Source organism: Xiphophorus couchianus, chromosome 15 (genome assembly GCF_001444195.1).
Source record: "Xiphophorus couchianus chromosome 15, X_couchianus-1.0, whole genome shotgun sequence".
Classification (NCBI taxonomy): Eukaryota; Metazoa; Chordata; class Actinopteri; order Cyprinodontiformes; family Poeciliidae; genus Xiphophorus; species Xiphophorus couchianus.
Window position 1 is genome coordinate 16413691 of NC_040242.1, and position 14756 is coordinate 16428446.

The 14756-nt window shown below is 37.5% G+C and overlaps 1 protein-coding gene and 1 long non-coding RNA gene across 6 annotated transcripts in view; one reads left to right on the plus strand and one right to left on the minus strand.

Annotated features, from left to right (window-relative positions):
- The window catches only part of plcb1l (phospholipase C beta 1-like), a 196483-nt gene that overhangs the window by 73743 nt on the left and 107984 nt on the right, over window positions 1–14756 (minus strand). The gene's annotated exons all lie outside the window — the stretch shown is intronic.
- LOC114158610 (uncharacterized) lies at window positions 12394–14646 on the plus strand. Of its 4 annotated transcripts, none has more exons than XR_003598439.1 (4): window positions 12394–13384; window positions 13797–13908; window positions 14101–14451; window positions 14602–14646. It is a non-coding gene; the product is annotated as an uncharacterized LOC114158610 (long non-coding RNA). The 4 variants fall into 4 exon arrangements; XR_003598438.1 differs by having other exon boundaries at window positions 14101–14198; window positions 14398–14635; XR_003598436.1 differs by lacking the exon at window positions 12394–13384 and having other exon boundaries at window positions 13523–13908; window positions 14101–14198; window positions 14398–14451.

A 14756-nucleotide genomic window follows, 5' to 3' on the forward strand; every position in this document is an offset into this window, starting at 1 on the left:
CACTTTATCCGTGCTCTGCGTTTGCTTTTAACAGTAATCTGGGGGAAATCCTGTCATAATGACACATTCCATGTTGAAGAATCTGCCACGTCTCATTGGTCATGATGCTGGGAGTGATCTTTGATCAAATATGATTATATTATACATAATATGTGTTTGTTCTCTGTGAGACAAAAGAGAGACTTATGACACCAGTCTGAATGTCTCGAGAAGATGACATGGTCATTCTTTGGTGCGTTCCCTTGTAGAAACGCCTTGGGGATAGTAATTTCATTGCGAGAAATAGTTTCTCACACAGTGGAAGAAAATGCTTTCACTCCTATTTCTCAGTTTCACTGATATACATGGTCTAGTACTGGAAAATGGAACAGATACTGACAAGAAAGGAAAAAAGAAACACTAAAGAGAGAGAAAAAAAAATCCTTTTTGGCATGTTGGCTTTTCTACACAAAATAGGAGCTTAAATTTGCAGGAAGTAATCATGTTTTTCTTCTTTCTTTACAAAAGAAAGCTGTCAGACTCTCTGCAAAGTGCTACATTTCAGATAAAGAATCTGCAGTCTCTCAGCTTCCAAAACACGTGCTGTCCACAATGAAAATGGAGCTATTCCAACAAAACAAATGGCTGCACAAAAAACTGCCAAAGCTTTCAACAAAAAAAATAACATGCCCAGAAAGTAAAATCATTCAGAAGAAAAATGACCCAATATTGAAGTTCTAGGGCTCAAAACTTACTTAACTCGTTATTTAACTGGTAATAAAATGAGAAATTTATAAAAAAGGCAAATGGTTTTCCACCTTCATTTATCGAGGACCTCCAGAAAGGAAATAGTTCAAGAGAGTTTTGTGGTCTCTAGGGCAGCAGCGTTAAAAGCCAGACATTTTCTTTACAAACCCTTTTGAGATTTACTATTGAAAACCAATTAAGTCTTTGGCGTGCTGATGTGGTTGGAAGGGACTGTTGGTGGGAGTGACAAAGGTCACCTGTCGCTATACGTCTTGGAACCAGAGAGGTTCTTTCTAATTACACACATACACACACGCCCACACACACACATTCCTTCACATTTGTGGGTAAAGCCAGAAAATGATTATATAAGAACTCCTTCCCATGCGTGCTACATCTAACAGTCTCACTTATGTGATTGATGAAGTTAGGGAATGACCTGTGCGACAGAGGCAGTAATTAAAAATATTCCCCCAAGCTCCTTTCTCGTCTCTTCCACAGTTCATTATCTGTGCACATGTCTGCCATTCAGAGATGGAAGATAATAGTGTAGATGAAACCATGGTGAAGATATTGATCATTGCAATTAAATCTCAACAAATTAGAGGGGAAAAGAGAGTAACCTGTTTTTGCTTGCAATATTACATGATCTGCCATTGAAGTCTGGTTTTCAAAAATATATATTTGCAATTTTACTGATTGCAAATATTCTTTCATTAATGGTTTTACGAATGCTGCTTTAATAGTATTTATAATCATTGCCAGAATAATTTAGATTAAAACTCTCAGGTAAAGATTTAAATTGTTTAAGTTGTATGCTTCTTAACACTACTAACATATAGAGATTATATTTAGAAACGTGAGACAGATTGTAAATAAAGAAAGTTCAGTCTGGAGAGGGTTGGAGAGTTACACAGACCTGCATAATAATGATCCAGAGTGACCAATGGTTTTCAGACTGTGGGACGAAGCCAAAGTACCCAGAAAGAACCCAGGCACACATGGAGAGAGCATGCAAACTCCCTGCAGAAAGACTGCAATGAACAAAACCCAGGACCGTCTTGTTGCAAGGCAATAGTGCGACAACCCAGGATAGAAAAACACCTAATTTGAAGACATAATAATGAACATAGAGTTAGTCAAATGACATTTTCTTTAAATTTCTGCCTAGTTTTATAAGCAAAGCTTGCTAAAATCCCTTATCTGCTCTTCACGATATTTTAAGTTTTTTTAATATTATAATTTTTCTCAAACCAAGAAGTTGGCCTCTGGTAACTAATGATAATAAAATAATTTAAAAGGAACTCCAATTAAAAATTCACTTTTTACCTATTTTAAAAGCTGGTATGTAGAAGATTATTTATACCCTTGTTTGTAAAAAGAGATGGAAAAATTGGCATTACAGCAATCAAATCCCTCTTATCATTGCTGACCAGCATTTTGAATGTGTCCACTGGTATTTTTAAAATGCATCTTTGGTGATGAAAGCTTCCATACCATCACCCTAATCTTGAACACATTCACAGACACATTCTCTACCAGACTGAAGGCAGTACTCTAGTTAGGCTAATATAAAATGTGATTTTATTTCTTTTTTTTTTAATTCAGATGAAACACATTGATAAAATTAAAAATGACTTTAAATCTAAAAGGTTTAGGGGTAATGACAACAATACAGAGTATTGAAGGAACATTTCTTTCTGCTCCTTTAAGAGCAAACCTTTTGGCACAAACCCACTTTTAAACTCTTCCTAATACTCTGCTTAGACAAGACGCCTGCCTAGTAATTCCCTAAAAATACTCCAGCTGATCCCAAATACATCAGCAGCTCAGACAGAATAACTTCCACACATATTCATATTCATACTAGTCACAATGAAATCACATTTTTCCAATGAAAACTTAATTCTGCTGTAAAATTTACAATATTGTTCAAATGTCCTACATGACTCATGATCAGTTTCTTCATATGTACTAGATGAAAACCCCGAGTCATAGCAGTTTTATTTTTTAAATCAATGCTTTATTGCAACTACCAAATGTCAATAACTTTAACTTTTGTATACTGTCAATCTTATTTGATTTTTCTCATTGCTAATATTTACTGATGTGCAGCAGCTGCTGAAAATTTTAACTTGTTCAAGGATGGCTAAAAAATTCATTTTGATTTTAGATGTTAGTGCACAAAAGACCCTGCAATGAGTAAAACGTTTACATAGAAAGAGATTTGTACATGTCCTGAGTTCGTCTTAGAGGTTAATTCTCTCTTTTCAAAGGAAAAAACTCCCTTTTCCTCTGGTTAGCTCTCTTAAGATCAGGCCCAACAACACAATAGACCGTGCTGTGAATATTGATGAGTCCATTATTGTTTTGGTGTAATTTTATCAGCTGGTATTAGAGAGGGATAATTATCCAACATAATTGCATTGATTGACCTTTTGAGAAGCTCATTTAAAATCAGGTCCTCCCAATCACAATGTGACCATAATAAAAACCAATAGCACAAAGCTTTGTGTTATTTATCAAAAGTTTGTAAAGTTAAATCACTAGGCACAGGGGACTCGAACATTGACATTCACATCATCAATCAGGAGCCCCACCTGACTTAGAAAACACTCAGTTGTTCAATATATTGATGATGACATATTGATCGAACTGCATGGAAGAGCAGCTGCATCAAGGCCAGTCAATAAAATGTCCCCCAAATGCCACTGGTGGTGTACTTTTATTACATCACCTGTCTGAAGAAAAGACCACACAAATGAATGGTAAGATGAATGTCTGTTGTAGTCTGCAGGACTGACTGCCAACCCAAGATTATTGTAGCTAAAGAGATAACTAATCTACCGTATCTGAAACTTACCTAGACTAAAATAGGCTTGTTGTTGAAAACAAATGACTTGTCAAACTGTAAATAAAAACCATTAAGATACAAAGGTTTGTTAAAATGAAAGGAATCATGTTTGAACATGGTGATTAGAATGAGTAATAATAAAATAACATGACCGAGTTTGTTCTATCTAGACACTAAGTATGGACTGAAATTTTCCTGCCACCTGGAATTTAATGAATCTGGCTGTATTCACTGTCTGTGCTAACAGCGGTTTCTTTTTATGAAACAAAACGCAGACTTTCAACTGGCATCGAACTTCACAGTCTAGTTTGAGAGCTGCTGCCTTTCCTGGTTCTTATTTGATCAGCTCCTCTTCCACTGGGATGACTGTTTGCTGGGTTAACAAAATGTCACATCTGATTTCACTGCAGGCATCAAGTGACTTGAAGAAGCCAAGTCCCACTAGAACAGACTGACGCCAGCATGGTGACTAAAGAAAAGAATGATGGCATGCCAGGAGCCCAACAAACTGGCATTGCATTTTTTAAACCTTAACATTTCAGTTATGTTCTATAATCGACTATGTGAGCTGATAGATGCTTACAGAAAAATAAAAATGAATTATTTAATTGTAAATAAAGCCGTTTTTGTGTGTGAAAATAAAAAGGTGCACTTTAAGATTATGTAATGTAAGTCTTGTGTTGAGCTTTAAAGCACTGCATATAAGGTGTTTGGTCAATAATGTTCCCATAGAAACCTCTAAGGCCTTCACACACACAGCTGCAGTTAAATTATACACATGCAGTGTCTTTACTAATTTGTTTCACTTTTGAAGACAGTTACATGCCTTGGTTTTTATTTTGGGGCATCAGAGTTAAGGAGACTGAGTTGTGTATCATTTCTGTCCCACTTTGAAAGGCATTTCTTTTCTATTAGAGGCAGCCAGAGTGCAGAGTTGAGTTGGAAAAAAAAAATCCCAATGTGGTTAACAAAGACAAAATCAAACACAATTGTGAGAAATCTTAAAATTACCTCCCATTTCTGGATGTTATTGCAGATTTGTGAGGTTAAACATTTTTTTTTTTTAATCAATGCTAAACAAAGAATATAAATTTGCAAAAGACTCCCTTCCATGCTGTTCTGGAGTTTTCCAGCAAGATGCCAATATCTGGATTCATATGTGATTCCAGCCTCCTTTTTCATCCTCCTTAACTCTATTTCAACCACTCATTCATTCAGTCAAGATTTTGCTCATTCATCTTGATCCACCAGCTCATTCTTGTGTTTTGCTGAGAACAGAACAGCTCCTTTAGAGGTCCAAAGAGAGGCTGTAGACGCCGCCTTCGATTTCTCAGTGGGTGATAATGAGATGGCCTGCTTCACACTTGGGGAATTCATCTGTGTGGGGGAATTACCTATGTAATTGACCGAAGAATCAAACCCAAACCCATCAGGCTCCATCACGTTAGCCGTTTCTTTTCTTCTTTGCAACATTGCCTCTGCTCTTATCCTCTGCTCACCGGGAGCTTACATCAATCCGTGAAGCTGATCAATTTCCTGCCCATGGCTGATGACGAATGGATGCAGTTTCTTTAATGAAACTCCATCAGTCAATGTGCCCGTTTACTTTAATCACCTCTTACTGCAACCTGCCATTTGCCCTGTGGCCAGACCCACAGATGAAAACGATGGCAAAGAGCGATTATATCCAATCTCTTATTCACATATTGGCACCGGCTGAACTAACTAATGTGTCAGATTGAAAGTGACAGACTAACTATGAAGCGGTAAAGACAGCCAAATGGGAAGAGACAATACATATTTTTACAACGTGATGCATGCTTATGATAGTGACCTTCACCGCTAAGAGACGTAAGTAGGATTGTGTCTGTTGTGTGTGGTTAGAACAGAGCATGCAACAGTGTGGAAGATCCAGACTTGCAAACTCTCAGAAAGTTTAGTGTGTTTATCTCCTAAAATGTTTCGTGTCTAAATACACAATTAGAAAAACAATAAATGATCTATTATTCATTCATATTCCCCACCTTTCCTTCCTTGTAACCTTGGTGGGCTTAAAGTCTTAATATTTTTTTATATCTTGACATGATTTTAATTTAAGCAGCCACCAATATTTTCTCATCTTAAAAACTGTATTCATTGGATAATGATGTATTTGTTGCACTTGTGATAAAAAAAATAGATGGATGGCTTTCTTTAAAAAATCATTAAAAAATTTAATATCACAGTGTTTACCATTAGGGGACATTTGTAAAAGGCTTCTTACAAAATATAACAATTACACTGAGTTAAACTGTAATTATTTATGGAGGTAAAGAGAAGCAAGCATGTTCAAACTAAGGTGTACAAATATTTTAAAAATAAGAGTGTACAGAAAGAGAAAATTTGCAGCATAAGAAAAAAATTATTAAAAATAGAAAACTAATAATAAAATTTTTTTTTGCATATTTGTGCACAGAGAAGAGCAACACTATTTACAAGAAATGTAAAAACTATGCAAATATCAGCAAGGTTGTGCAAACAACAACAGCAATGTTACTTGAAATTAGAAAAACTGTACAAATAACAGCCTGGATGGAAACACTTATTGAGTTTGTTGGAAGCAGCGATGGGTATAAAGTCTCACTGCTGTAGGGAGGAAGGTTGTGTGATAATGCTCTTTTTTACACCTAGGACGAAGCAGTCTGTCACTAAAAATGGAGAAGAGCAACCCTCATTACTCCTCTATTGAGTAGTAGAGGAATTAGCTAATCTTAAACATAGTAATAGTAGAGAAAATGTTACAAAATCTCTTTAAAAAATGTTTTTGAAGACTCAAACTAATGTTGATGAGAATTAACCAAAAATCTATCCAAAACTCAAATAAAACATGATACAACATGACCAGAAACACGGATCTTGAACCAGGCTTTTGCTGAATGCATTTGAATTGACTAGATCGTTTTGCCAAACCTGTTTTCCAATTAATTATTGAAATTATTCCAAGGTACAGACTTCCATCAGGGATATTAACAGTTCTAGAAAGTATTATGTTATTTACTAGTTTGCTATGCAGGAAAGCAGCACTCTTTTTTTAATCTAAATAAATGCCTACTACCCATTAGTTAAGGCCTTCATTAAGACAAAACTGTCTCTTGCTGATGTTGCTTATATTTATCTGATCTTTAATAGGAAGAACCCAATGTCTTTAATAATATTATATCTGCTTTATTTAAAATGATTCTGGCTATGAGATATTTGTTTTCTTTGGTGTTGGTGTTGTGTTTTAAAATTTAAGACAGTCCTAATACAAATGAAAATATAAAGATAACCTCATCAATGCCGGTAGAATGGATCAGAACTGCATTTATTTATCTTATATAACTGTTTGTCTGCTGTGCGAATGAGACCGTGAACTGAACCGCTAGATGTGACAGTGGGAAGGTTTACATTTATATCAGTGCTACACATTACATTACATTTTTGGCATATACTGAAAATGACACTGTCACCAGATAGCTTTACACACATGCACAGACACGGAGAGCAGTAAATCAATCATCATCTGAGTGGCTGGTCTGTAATATGGCCCTAATGGATTTGGTAAAAATCCATCATATTGTATAATTTGGCATCAGCAGCAGAGGCAAAATTTTATAGCAAAAGGAGAAAAAGCATAATTTTTTTCTTCTTATGATAGGCTGTTGCAAAGCATATCTCTCCTTTCCCGATCAACTACACAACAACGCTCGTGTTTTCACACATTTTCATGCAGTTAAAATTTTTTTACAGTGTGGTCTTGTCCAGGGTCACACAGAGGACCTGCCCACTCTTTAAATCAATGAATATGAGAGGCTGTGATTGTTGCAGCTGAGGCTCATGCTGTGACCCTCTTCCCGGTCAATACACACTGGACTGATTAGATGATAGAATAAACAGACACACAGAGAGCTTTGTGCATCTTAAAAACATGAAACAAAGAGATTAAAAGCATTTACGTGGTCGTTCTTGAACATGAAAAGGAAAATAATTATTTGATCTTGTTGCAAAACACGGCTCTCTGAGAGGTCGAGAGTCCAAAAAGGAATGCCAGGACAATGCCATTTCACTGTTGCATGGTTACTGCGAGTATGTTTTTATCACTATTCAAACATTTGATAAAACCGCTGCTTTGGATGCGAAATGAATAGGCCTGCTAGACTGTTAGCTGCAAACCTGACAGAAGCTTTTTGTATTTTCAATAAACTCCCTGGTACTTGTTGCTGTGGTGGATTGAGCTTCAGTTGGCTGGCCATGCAGAGCAGGAGTGATAAAGACTTGCTGGCCTCTCCCAGATCCTGTTACATTCTCAGGGACACACAAGCTGCTCTGTGTTAAGAAGCAACCCTTGCTGTTGTAAGGTTAGACTGCAACAAAGGTAGCAGCTACTTTCTCTCACCCCACAGTCAGAGACGAAGGAAACTAACAGCTTATTAGAGGAGGAGACTTTCCTGCATGGCATGAAATGTATCTTTAAAAAGGAATAAAGAATTGCATTACTCATTTTGATTTGGAAATTTCAGCTACATGTTTCTTCTCAAGGACTTTTGATGTTTTTAAGTTTTTCTTCAAAGAAAGTACTTTTCACCCTTATGTGATCCACATTTCTTCACCAGAACTTAATTACTAGAAAGATTAGACTTTACGCTAACCAGTTTTTATATTTGGCTGCATTAAGTGGAGTGAAAACCTGACCTGTCAATGTATTTGACCAGTAATGCTAAGAGGGTACTTCCTACTACTGCAGAGCTTTTACTGACCTTAAACCTTGGAGGTAAAGTATTAGTCCTATGCCCCCATGCAATTAGCATAAATGTGTGCTCTAAAGAACTACTGTACCCAGAATATTGAAATGCTTATTGTCATTTAATCCTCAATTCATGCAGCAGAACATCTCCTGGAAGCAGAAAGGTAACAATACCCTCACACATGTGTAAAATACCACTCTACTATAACAGAGCTAAGCTAGCTGTAAAGTAAGACGTTCATAAAAGCTTGGAGATGTACTTTATGGTTAGTGCTCAAGAGAAGGGAACATGTTGTGCAGGGACAGACTAATTTGTTGATTTAATGTAACATCCCAGATAGCACATGATGTTAAATCAACGTTGAAAAATAGTTAGAATCGTTGATTTTTGGTTGAAGTCGACAAATGACGGTGGATCAACCATCAAACAACCATCCAATCAAACCGTTGAAACTATGACATTGAATCAACGTTGTTTTGTGGTTGAAATCTGATCACTGAAATGCCGAAGTCTGATCAATGGTTGATTTTTGGTTGAAGACGACAAATGACGGTGGATCAACCATCAAACAACCATCCACCTCTAGCCAAGTAACCAGTGTTGAAACTGTGTCATTGAATCAATGTTGTTTTGTGGTTGAAATCTAATGACTGAAATGCCGATGTCTGATCAACATCTGATCAATATTGAATCAATGTCAGCTGTTTTGCCTCACCCCTTCCCCTCCTCTCCTCCTCATCAGAGCTCTGGGTCAGAGCATTTTATTACTGAGCGGGGGTTATCACATTTAAATTAAGCACTGTAGAGGATAGTGGGTGCTGATTCCTTTCTGTACATTTTCTTACTTGTTCATAACAATTCTCACTGACTGTGTGTGTGTGATATATTGACACAAAAACATCTACAACTTACTAAAAGGAGTGGAGCGGTCCACCCCCACCGTTTACATGAGTGGGATAGCCCAACCACACAGCTGCTTCGCTGTTGGCTTGTTGGAATATATGTTAATTCAATGTTGAATTACCATCACAAAGGTTGCATGTTTGGTTGAGGTCGACAACTGATGGTGGATCAACTATAAAACAACCATTCAATTCTAGCCAATTAACATCCATTGGTTGAAATGCCAAAATTGAATCCAGTGTTTTTCAGCACCGGCACCAGGCACACTGCCCTGCAAGTTTTAGGCATTTCCCTAATTCAGCACACATGATTTTAATTGACATCTAATTAACAGGGTTTTGCTGAACTGAAAACACGCAGGTCAGTTTGATTGAGGACAAGGTTTGGGAAAGAACTACCCAGATAGCACACGATGTTAATTCAATGTTGAATTATTATCACAAAGGTTTCATGTATGTTTGAGGTCGACAATTGATGGTGGATCAACTATAAAACAACCATTCAATTCTAGCCAATTAACTAATGTTGAAACTGTGTCAGTAAATCAATGATGGTTTGTGGTTAACATCAAATAAATGAAATGCCGCCAACGTCGAGTCCAGTGTGTTTCAGCACTGGTCCTCCAGGCACTACAAGTTTTAGGCATTTCCCTAATTCAGCACACATGATATTAATTGACATCTGATTAACAGGGTTTTGCTGAACTGAAAACACGCAGGTCAGTTTGATTGAGGACAAGATTTGGGGAAGAACTAGTAATCTAAATGTTCTAAAAGTGGAGGGGTGTTTATTACACCCCTCCACTTCACTCTCACATTCTAACCCCCAACCCCTCTCCCTCCACCCTTCACCTCTCACCTGGCTTGTCTACCCCTCAACCTCCCTCCCCCTTTCTACTCTCCTCCTCTCCTCCTTTGACTCCGGGTGAAACTACTTTTATTTTTTGTGAGGGTTACTCACATTATAATTTAAGTAGTATGTGTTGGTAACATTGGGTTGTAATTCTGTCCTGTACATCTTCTTACTTGTCTGTAAATGTTATGACTGACTATGTATGTGTGATATGTTGACACAAAAACACATAGAAGTCACTAAAAGGAGTTAGGTGGTCCACCTCCCCCATTTCATGACTGGTATGTCCCAACCACATAGCCCCTTTGCAGCAGGATTGGTGCAACCTGTTTCTGAATTTAATTATTCAACCCCCAGCACTTTTGTGGTAAGTGTGGCCAATCTACCTTGATCTTAACCTATTTATTATAAACCAACTGCATTGTGTTGCGCTTAAGTTGCAGCTTGGTAGGGAAATAAGCAGTGATGGCATAATTATGTTGAAAAACTAACTTTAAATCAGATTTTGATAACACTAAAGTTGGGTTGTACACTTTGTGAGGTCTCAGGATGCTTGGTCCTGCTATAGTGAGGCATTTGCTTATGCTGGTATTTTAAAATGAACAGTAACTTTCGCATTATAATAATTGCCTTTCTTGATATGGATCTAATTGTACAAATATGTTTCGGCTTGTTTCATCTTGCATATTAAAATGCAGCATTTTATTCTGAATCTCTTCATCTCCTTTTTTTATTTTTCCAGCTATATTTAAATATAACAGCTTTAAAGAAAGAAGACAATTGTAGGTAAACAGGTGCAGTTTGTCTACATTAGAGTAAAGCACCACCACACTCTTTAAGATGTCGGCTTCTTCTCGGGCTAAAAGACGTAGAGTTAACAAATTATTGAAAGAGACAGAGCAGCAAATCCTCACCGAGTATAAGTTAATAGTTAATGCTAATCCAAGGAAGAAACAGGAGAAATATCATGTTGCAGCCTCTTGTCAGTGCAGGTTGGATGTACTACCTTTTCAAGATATTTCAGACTTGCCACTAAACAGACGACTAACTATCAGTGCTGTGAATGAAAATACTGACTTGCCAGGTGAGTCAGAAGCACATTTTGAAAGTATAGTGGAGGATGAGCTTGACAGTGATGACAATAATGATTTGCTCAGGACAAGTTTAAAGTATTGGGCAACATCCTATTCAATCTCTCTGGTTGCACTGTCATCTTTGCTGTCTATTTTGACAATGTTTCACCCTACCCTACCAAAAGATGGGAGAACATTGCTTGGAACACCCAGAAATGTGCCCATCACTACAATTCAAGGGGGAGATTATTATCATTTTGGAATAGTCAAAGGGGTGCTTTCACGGTTGGCATGTTTGTGTGTACCATCAACTATGACTACTATTAATATCCAGTTTAATATAGATGGCTTACCTTTATTTAAAAGTTCCAAACTTCAGTTTTGGCCAATACTTGGATGTCTGACATGTGACTACACAAAGTCCCCATTTGTTGTAGGCATTTTTTGTGGTCTAAGCAAGCCAGTGAGTGTTTTTGAGTACCTGGCTCAGTTTGTCAAAGATCTTCAGAATGTATTGTGTAATGGCATTATTTATAATGGTAAGCAATTTAATGTAGAAATTTCTGCCTTTATTTGTGATGCGCCGGCAAGAGCTTATATTAAGCAGGTCAAAGGATTCAATGGCTATTCAGGTTGTGACAAATGCTTTCAGGAGGGTGTATGGATGAATAAAATGACATTTCCTGAAACAAAGCATAAACTTAGGACAGACTCCAGTTTCTCTGACATGGTTGATGAGGAACATCACATTGGAAAGAGCCCTTTATCTGGTTTAGTTAAGATGGTTTCTATGTTTCCACCAGATTACATGCATGTCTGTTGTCTCGGAGTTACAAGGAAAATGCTTCATATATGGTTAAAGGGGAAACATTTAGCAACAAAGTTTCCTTCCCAAACTGCAGCAGGCATTTCAGATAAACTCCTAAAGCTACGTTTCTACACGCCTTCTGAGTTTAACCGTAAACCAAGGGGACTGTCGGAGATAGATCGGTGGAAAGCTACTGAGTTCCGATCCTTCATGTTATATTGGGGTCCTGTTGTTTTGAAGGATTCACTCCCCAGTGAGCTGTATGACAATTTTATGTTGTTTTCCGTTGGAATGTACATGTTGCTGTCCCCTAGTATATCTGAGGAAATGTTAGCCTTTGCACAAAAGTTGATGGTTGCTTTTGTTGAACACTTTGGGGAATTATATGGAAAAGATGAAATCGTGTACAATATACACCAGCTTACTCATTTGGCTGAAGAATACAGGAGGTTCGGCAATCTAGATAATATATCAGGATTTCCTTTTGAGAATTGTCTTGGTCAAATTAAGCATCTTCTACGCAAGCCACATCAGACACTACAACAGGTAGTTAAAAGGTTGTCTGAAACCTCACATGTTGGACCCACATGTTCTAGAGATTATCCAAAGTTGCTTAACATCCACATTGATGGTCCAGTCCCCACACAGTTTATTTCTTCACAACAGTACAGGAAGGTCTCCACTCATCGGTTTACTTTGTCCACAAAGAAAGGAGACAATTGTGTTGAAGTTGGAGATGGATTTGCATTAATAGAGAATATTATTAAATCAGAAGAGGATACATATATAATCGTCAGAATGTACGGACACAAACAGCCATATTACATGTATCCCTGTGAATCATCATACATTGGCACATACAAAGTCAGTGGCTTGAAAGAAAATATAGGGGTAGTTGGACTGGCCTCTATCAAGCGCAAATGCCTTCTCTGTCCAGACATGGATGGTGCCATTGTAATACCACTACTTCATTTAGCATAGTCATGCTGCCCTGCCAAAGTGCAGTATCTGTAACTGAGATGTATATCATGGCATAAATTACCTAAAAATAACATTTATCTAATTCTTACCTGTGCAAATAACATGTTTGACTGGCCAAAAACTACAATGTCTGTAGTGCACTTTGGCTTTGAAGAGTGAAATGGGGATGACCTGTAAGGAGATATCATGAGTAGTTCTCATTTCATCCCTAGCCCTTCGAAGATGAGTAGAGAGGCACTGTGGTCAGTTGTACAGTTCCCAAATGGTGGGACAGCAGTAGTTCTAGAGAGCTGGTTTAAAGCTGAGGAACAGACGCTGTTATGGCCCCCAAAACACATAACACTCAAGAAAGCCCTTCGAGACGGAATGCAACCAGACGACAAATGGATCACCTATACGGATGTACGAGTCCTCATTACGTGTGGTGAGTAACTGGTGCAACACATGCACAGCTGTTCTACACAGTCGTGCTGTCATGTTATAGATAAATCAGCTCAATATTTTCTTCTTTTCACGTATGTTTATCTATTGGGACATGACATTACAGATGCAAAGGTTTGTTTAGGAGGCTACATTAAACCAAGTAAACAATATATATAATTATAATAAAGCGCTGGTACCTCAGAGGTCCAGCTGAGATGTTTTGTGTATGTAAAATCAGAGAAGACAAATGTGAGGAGGCAAATAGTGATTGGCCAGAATGAGATGATGTATGATAGTAGCGCTTCACACAGGTGTGATTGTTCTGTTTTTTGGGAGTTGGGAAGGAGCTGTTAGGGTAGTTCTGCACTGGACTGCAGACATGCAAATTGGCATTTACCCTCTGCTCTTTACAGAGACCCTTGATGAGGCGAAAAAACGAGAGACAAAATATAACACCACAATGTGTCCAACATCTGAAATTGAATCTCATGATGAAGGAGCTATCCGCCAAAAAAGAATATCCAGGTACATTACTAACTTTATCACAGTGATAACTTTCCCTAGGGCGTTGCAACTAGAAAATAACAACCACTGCTAAAAGGATGGCTCAAAGTGGCCAGAGTGTCCATGTATTCAGACGGTAGCCTTGACTAATAAGTGTAGTATCTTAACTACAGTTGTAATATTCATATAGTGTATTATCATAATGTTTTGTAGGCCAAATCAGCAGTTTATGCATTCTGATTCTGAAGACCATCAGAGTAGCAGTGCAAAAAGAAAGCGTTTTGCCAAACCACCTGATGTTGGATGTCCAGGTATTGTTTCCTTTATATTGACACTATGCTCACTTCTACACAGTCAAAAAAGAAATTACATATAACAGTGTACCAATAAAAGGACATTTTAATTTGATTGAAATTGTGTTTCTTGCTGAAATTGTGTATAGTTTTAGCACTTAGAGCTAAAACTAATTGTGTATAGTTTTAGCTCTTAATTATTTCCTATTTTTCTTAGTAGATCTTGTTGCTAGCAACTACCAACAATCACTAGCTGATGAAGTTCTTAATGGTGAGTCGTCAAGCAGTCTCATAAGACTGTGATGTCAAAGCAATGCTTTAAATATAGAGCAGTCAGCTGAATGTAAGTCTCACATTTTCTCATATGGAAGGTTACAGTAATAACCTCACTGCTTTGTGTATTTCCTACTTTGTGTTCAAGCTGAGATGCCAGGTTTTGCTACAGCCCACTGTGTCCAGTACCACAGGTTGCAGAATCCACAGCGACAAAGTACAAGTATTGGTATGATACTGTACTCTTTCAGTAATAGTGATGGGTATCTTAGTGATTCTGGCTAATTAGTTAGTTTGATCAAA